This window comes from Acyrthosiphon pisum, chromosome A2 (assembly GCF_005508785.2).
Source record: "Acyrthosiphon pisum isolate AL4f chromosome A2, pea_aphid_22Mar2018_4r6ur, whole genome shotgun sequence".
NCBI lineage: Eukaryota > Metazoa > Arthropoda > Insecta > Hemiptera > Aphididae > Acyrthosiphon > Acyrthosiphon pisum.
The window spans coordinates 107754239-107761294 of record NC_042495.1 but is presented as its reverse complement, the minus strand read 5'-3'; the positions used below and the strand labels follow the sequence as shown (position 1 = coordinate 107761294).

Below are 7056 nucleotides of genomic sequence, written 5' to 3'. Positions count from 1 at the left end.
GGAAAGTGACGGAAGTGCATCTGGTGAAGATATAGTGTAAGAAAATTGAGTGAGTATTTTATAAAAAACATATATACCTACACATTATATATATTTTATATAATATATGTTATTTTAAATATGAATATACTTTATAACACTACCTTATAATTTTATGACATTACAATAAGCACGTGTACGGAGTAGGTTTTAATTAAATAAATATATGAATATCTGAACATTCGATTATCAGTATTCGATGCTACATAATACCTGATTTGGTTTTTTTTTTATCCGTCTTTCCATGACTAGCCTACTAATTAAGTCTGTAAATTATTTCACACCAAAAATCCCAAAACAATGAAGTCAATACAGAGTGATCCATAAGACACTCATTATTTCAAAAAGTATTAACATTTTCCAAATTTTTCTTTTTGGAATATTAAAATTTAATAAAATTTTAAAAAGTTTCATACCACTTATTATTGTAACGCTTATTTACCCAGGTATTGTTGACGCGGCCCGCATTAGTAGCAAGTACAATGTACAAGCACTATAGCGACCAGTCTACCTTATCTCCAACCACCACTACGGGATGCAAGCAGCGCGACCTGGTTGACTCTCCCACCGAGCCGGTAACGGCAAGGCGGGACGGGGGACTGTGTCGCGTGAGACGTACAACGGTCGGCGGAAAAGGCGATTCCGAGTATCTACTATCGGACCGTCGGACCGATAACATACTATCGTCCGACGTAAAACTCATCGCCCGAGCGGCGTGACATGTATTTATATATTTTGGTCGTAATATAATACATATTCAAAGTGACTTCATGAAGTGTTTGTGTTGTGTTTTTTCATCACCTCAATCTAAACCAGATACTTCGACCGGACCACGATCAATCACGATTCAATCATCGGGTCCGCGTCATTGTAGCATCAAATACTGATAATCGAATGTTCGGATATTCATATATTTATTTAATTAAAACCTACACCGTACACGTGCTTATTGTAATGCCATAAAATTATAAGGTAGTGTTATAAAGTATATTCATATCTAAAATAACATATATATAATATATATAATGTGTAGGTATACCTATATGTTTTTTATAAAATACTCACTCATTTTCTTGCACTATATCTTCACCAGATGCACTTCCTTCACTTTCCATTTTTTATATTATAACTTAACACTTCGAGTATTACCCTGGCGTGCACACTCCACGCGTTGTATATAGCAACTGTATAGCGTCGCTGAAACTGCAACACCGCATATCTCAAAGTTTGACAAAATGTGTTTGTTTTGTTGGTAGATAACAGTGAATAATAAAAATAATAAAATAAATAAATGTTATTGCAGCATGTCCCATAGACTGTGTAATTTTATCATATCCAGTTATAAATATATAAATCTATATTATACATGTACTGTATATTATAGGTACATTATTTATACCTTGCAAATATACCTGTAAACAATAGCCGCCGACAGCCGACCTTTGACCGCAGATAGCACGGTATGACTAATTAGGTTCGCCGCGCGGTAGACAGAGAGGGGTAATTACGGGATTACGAAGATAACGGTAACGGTCACGCTTTTCTGTTACGAAAAATTTCTTTTCAGTCACCACGCCAGGCCTGCGATAAAAGCTATGCAATAGCTTAAAAATGTCTATAAAAAAGTCAAATTAAATTTTTATGAGCGTTTGAACGTTCATATTTTTACAACATTGGATATTCACTCGATTTCTCATCGAACGATTTTCTTATTTTGTTGTAATTCAAAAACGAATAACCCTAGCCACTTGAGATTCATAAAATATGTTTATTTTAATAATTCTTATACTGGATAAAAATGTTGACTTGTTTTGTGCTGTTGACGGACAATTTTAAATTAAAATTTTTTTAGTTTTTTTTTCTATAAATATCAATAATATTATATTTGTTGGGCCAAAAGGGGTCAACATTTTATACAAGGCCTCTGATATATTGCTTAAATAGCAGTTGAAAAATATAAAAAAAGCATAGGCACAATTTTTTTTTATGAGCATTTAAAGTTCGACATTTTTATTTTAATTTAAAATTTAATAACTATTTTGTAGTTAAAAATGTATAAAATGTTCAACTTTTATAGCTAAGGATTGAAAATTGAATTACTTTATTCACAATAATATCATCAAATATACTTGGAAATATACTAATAACATAGGCTGACTGACCGTCTTCGCACAGAATCGTTTTTCTTATACAGTGATAGGTATTATATCATTGAATTCAAATTTAACACAATCTATAACAGTGACCTTTTTGAATGTACTATAAGGATTCATTTATATGTATGATGTATCTATCTTCAGTTGTACCAACTTTATCTGCCATGGAATTGACCGACTAATTTAAATAATATTTAATTCCTAAGATAAAAAGATGTATGCCATTTATAAATGTAGTAAATGTACCTATAATAAGTGGATTTATTTTGTTATTAGTATTTACTATTTACTATTAAGATTACCTAACTTTGTTCAGATTTAGAATATAATTAAATTAAGGTGGAATATTGTAATGTTTTGATTTTACTGTCTTATAATATCATTTAATCAGTTCTAACTGTAAAAAAAAACATTTAAATATTTATCTACATAAATATTTATCTCGAGTATAATAATCTAAGTATTCACTGTTAGAAAATGTATTTAACTTATTAAAAATTACTATAATCAGTTAAAGTATATTTAATATTTATCTCTATAAAAATAATAAAATAATAAATTACATTGAAAATTATCTATTAAGCTAAACCGCAATAAAACCATTTTTAATGACAAAAAGAGACGATCCGTATCATACGACTACGGCTTAAGAAATTGACACGCACTTATAACAGTAAAACGTAGGGCGTATGACTTTTTTATGTGCTGCCAGAGAAAAGGAAGGGTAAAAAAATGTGGGCTAGTGGGTGTCGCTCTGCTGTAGGTACAGTAGGTTACTAGGTTACAAATGGGTCATTGTAATAGATGGTGTTAAATTTGAGTTCAATGATATAATATCATGGTATAAGAAAAAACGATTGTGAGCGAAGACGGTCAGTCAGCCTATGATATTATTGATATTACTAAGTATATCTGATGATATTATTGTGAATAAAAAAAAATATATATAAAATATTTACGTAGAACTTTGTTTTAAATTTTCAATATACATTTTTAACTACAAAATAATTATTAAATTTTAAGTTTGATACATTTTGTTAAAATTCGAACTTTAAATGCTTATAAAAAAAAATTGATGTATTTTTTATATTTTTCAACTGTTGTAACAATATATCAGGAGCCTTGTATTCAATATTCACGCATTTTTGCTCAAAAAATAAAATTTTATTGACAATTACAGAAAAAAAAAAAAACTAAAAAAATGAAAACTGACAATATCCGTAAACAGCTCAAAAAGAGTCAAAATATTTTCAAAATTTAATGGTGTATAGAAAAAAAAATATAAACATCCAATAAAATTGTCATGTACCTACAACAGTTATTCGTTTCTGAATTACAACAGAATAACAAAATGGCTACATGAGAAATCGAGTGAATATCCAATCTTGTAAAAATATGAACTTCAAATGCTCATAAAAATTGAATTTTATTTGCTTGTAAACATTTTTTTTTTTTTTTGATAAAGGTAGAAAAACTTATGAGGAATCTTGTTCTACATTTTAAAATTTTTATGATTTTATAACTCAAAATAATGTGCACATTCTTGTGAATCTTACATATTTTGTCAATATTTGAACTTTAAATGCTTATAAAAAAAATTGTGACTGTGGGTTTTTAATATTTTTCAAATCTCATTGTAAGTATACAATATTGTATATATATATTATAAGAGCCTTCTATTAAATGTTCAAGCTTTTTTTACCCAACAAATAAAATTTTATTGATATTTAAAGAATAAAAAACTAAAAACAATTGAAAACTGAAAATAATAAGATAATAAATAAGAAAATAAAATAATAATGATAATAATAATAATAGTAGTTTATTGTCAATATAATATTTTACAAAAAGATAACAATGAATAAAATAAAACAATGACGCATTAAACATATTTAATGGTTTTTAAGTGCATTAAATTTATAGCCTTGTTAATAATGGATTTTACTAGTGCTAAATAGACTGTACGTCTGTACGTAAGGTTTTGGTGTTGAGGATATCTTTTAACAATTTGAATTTATAAAGCAACATTCGTATCATACTATAACTACATGATTTTATTGTGGAGTCCACCTCAAGGTTCTATAAAAAATCACCCCAAGGTATTTAATTGAGTCAACATGTTCATGTTTATCACATTTACAGGAATCTAATGACGTATTACAATTATAGTAGTGTATAACTAATGGATTGTATAATATTAAACTTTTGTTTTTATAAATACCAAAATACATATACTTGGATTTTTTAATATTAAGTTCAAGTAAATTATTTTCAAACCAGGTATTAATTGTTTCCAAGGTGCGTGTAGCCAGTATATTAACGACATTATTTGAGGTACTGCTAACCAAAATTAAGGTATGGATCCAATTTGCTAAAATATAAGATACTATATGTTGAAATCAATGCACTCCATCTGGTAGAAATTTTGTATACAGGATAAAAAAAATAAAAAAATAAACACCATAGTAAAACCACTAGATCAGAATCTAAAATTAAAAGTTTTCATTTATAATTAGATATTAACAGATTGTTATAAAAAAAATTAGTGAATAGTATTTTGCTAATGCCGTATGTATAGGTAACAAAACTATTAATCAAAATAATAAATACCTATAGCCCTTTCTTGGTTGGTTTTCATTAAATTTTAATATTTTTTTTTGAACTGTTTTAAAAATAAGGATCAACAAAACGGCCATCTTGGAAATTCAAAAAACTTAATTGCCTGAAAAATTTTTTTGATCATTTTTGAATTTTTGAGTTTTCCATTTAAATTATATAGATGAACCTAGTCCTAGTGTTCTGGTATATCAATACTATTTAGTATTTTGTTTATTTTCCGTTTTGCAATTTCTTGATTGTATTGCACTAAATGAGTTAATATATATTTGAAAACCAAATTCCGTACTACGATACATTTCAATGTAGGAAAGTTTTATGAAATCTTACCCTGTGTAAAAACTAAAATCGCAGGTACGTAACACTCTGTGTTAAACCACGTGGTGATATCTACTAATTTTACAAAACGTCTAATGAATGTGCAATATATTATTATATTTAATTTGTAGTCACGTTATTCAGTTTTGACATAATATTTTTCGCTACTTTAGAAAAGGCGTTTATCATAATTAAAATATACAATAACTATTGGATTTATTGATAAAAAATTATTTATTAATAGGTACCTAAAATACCTAAGGTTAAAATGCAGGTACAAGTGATACAGAGTTTTCTTGGTCTAAATATGACGAATTATACTCATTGAAAAAAAGCAATAATTGGAGGTTTTGGTTCTATCGATAATGAGTACAGTTCAAAGCCTGAAAGATTGTCGGATGCTGGAAATTATACGTGCGTGGTGAAAAACAAATACGGTTCAATCCAATACCAATTCGCTGTAGGTGTTTACGGTAATGACTAATGACGATTAGCAAATTATTGGATATTTGATCAATTGCTATAATTCAATTTCAGATGATGAAAACAAAAAACCTCTTTCTTTCGAATATCCTCGAGATTTGTCATTAAAGTCGGGAGACAGCTACGGCAATGTTTTTTTTGTCATGCTTTTTATTACGGCAATAAAGAAATCGATTGGTACTTTTTGAATAGTACAAACCCAATGAACATAGACATAGAAACCGTGGATCTTTCACAATTTAAAAAAATGGACAATGACGTAAGATTATGATTAGTATATATATATAATTGAAAATTATGTTATTCTTAATTTAGTATGTGATAGCAACATTTTACATATTCTTCAATATTGTATTTTGTGAATTAGGTAATATAAATTCTAAATATTTCTAACTTTTAATTAGTTACATACAACTAATTCGGTTAATATGTATTCAATACAATCACAATAGATACCATATTAATACATTTCACTGTTAAAAAAAACCATTTTAAATTTTTAACATATTGGTATGTACAGGTGACATTGTTAAGTGGCAAGTTGATAATCGAACCTGTGACAATCCATGATGCTGGATGGTATATTTGTGTTCAAAAATATTATTCTAATAATTTCAAAGATTTGAAAGCTCTTAAATGGCCGAAGCCCAATTGAGAGTGGACAAACGTTTGAGTTTTACTACAATCATAATTATTTATAAATTATAACATTTGATAACACTAAGATATTAATATCGTATAATCTTAGTTGAACATGGTACAATTTCAATTTTGAAACTATTTGAAAAAAGATTTACGACTATTACTTAAGAATTAGGTAAAACTAACTTAAACTGCAGAATACGCAAATAATTATACAACACGAGTTTTCAACTTTGTTCTTTTTATAGTTACTTAGAACTATTATTTTTGTTTATGTAAAATTTTTTTTTTAGTGAAAGTGACATCAGAGGTTACGAATCAAGACGAAAATATCTCGGATGACAAACATTTTGTATTGAGTCTTCTACCCATGTTATCCACACTGCCAATGAACAAGAGGCTCAAAGCTCGGATAGCTATTGAAACTTTGGTGCACAACAAAGCTTTCCCAGATCTGAATACAGCAGAAAATGTTCACGCCGAACAAAAGAATACCACAGAAAAATCGTCTACCAATACTGATAGTATTATAACGATCTAACGATCACCTTGGAAGCGTTCACCTTAACATAATTCAAATTGTTAAGACCAGTGGCGTAGCGAATCATGTTTTTCAGAAGCAATTGCTTCTGGTTTCTGGGGGGTGGTGGTGGGCTATAACCTCATAAAGCCAACATGCACGATCAGTCTTTGAACTTAATTTTGGGTGATATCCCACCTCCCTATTTGAGCATATGAGTATCGTACACATCAATTGGAGTAGGGTGGGGAAGGTCATAATAATATGTTGGCTTCCATATGA

At 28.5% G+C, this 7056-nt stretch overlaps 1 long non-coding RNA gene across 1 annotated transcript; it reads left to right on the top strand.

The window, feature by feature from the left end:
- The first annotated feature begins 5055 nt into the window (after window positions 1-5055).
- Window positions 5056-6501, top strand: LOC103309979. Its single transcript, XR_510898.3, has 3 exons — window positions 5056-5602; window positions 5667-5871; window positions 6133-6501. It is a non-coding gene; the product is annotated as an uncharacterized LOC103309979 (long non-coding RNA).
- The last annotated feature ends 555 nt before the right edge of the window (window positions 6502-7056 follow it).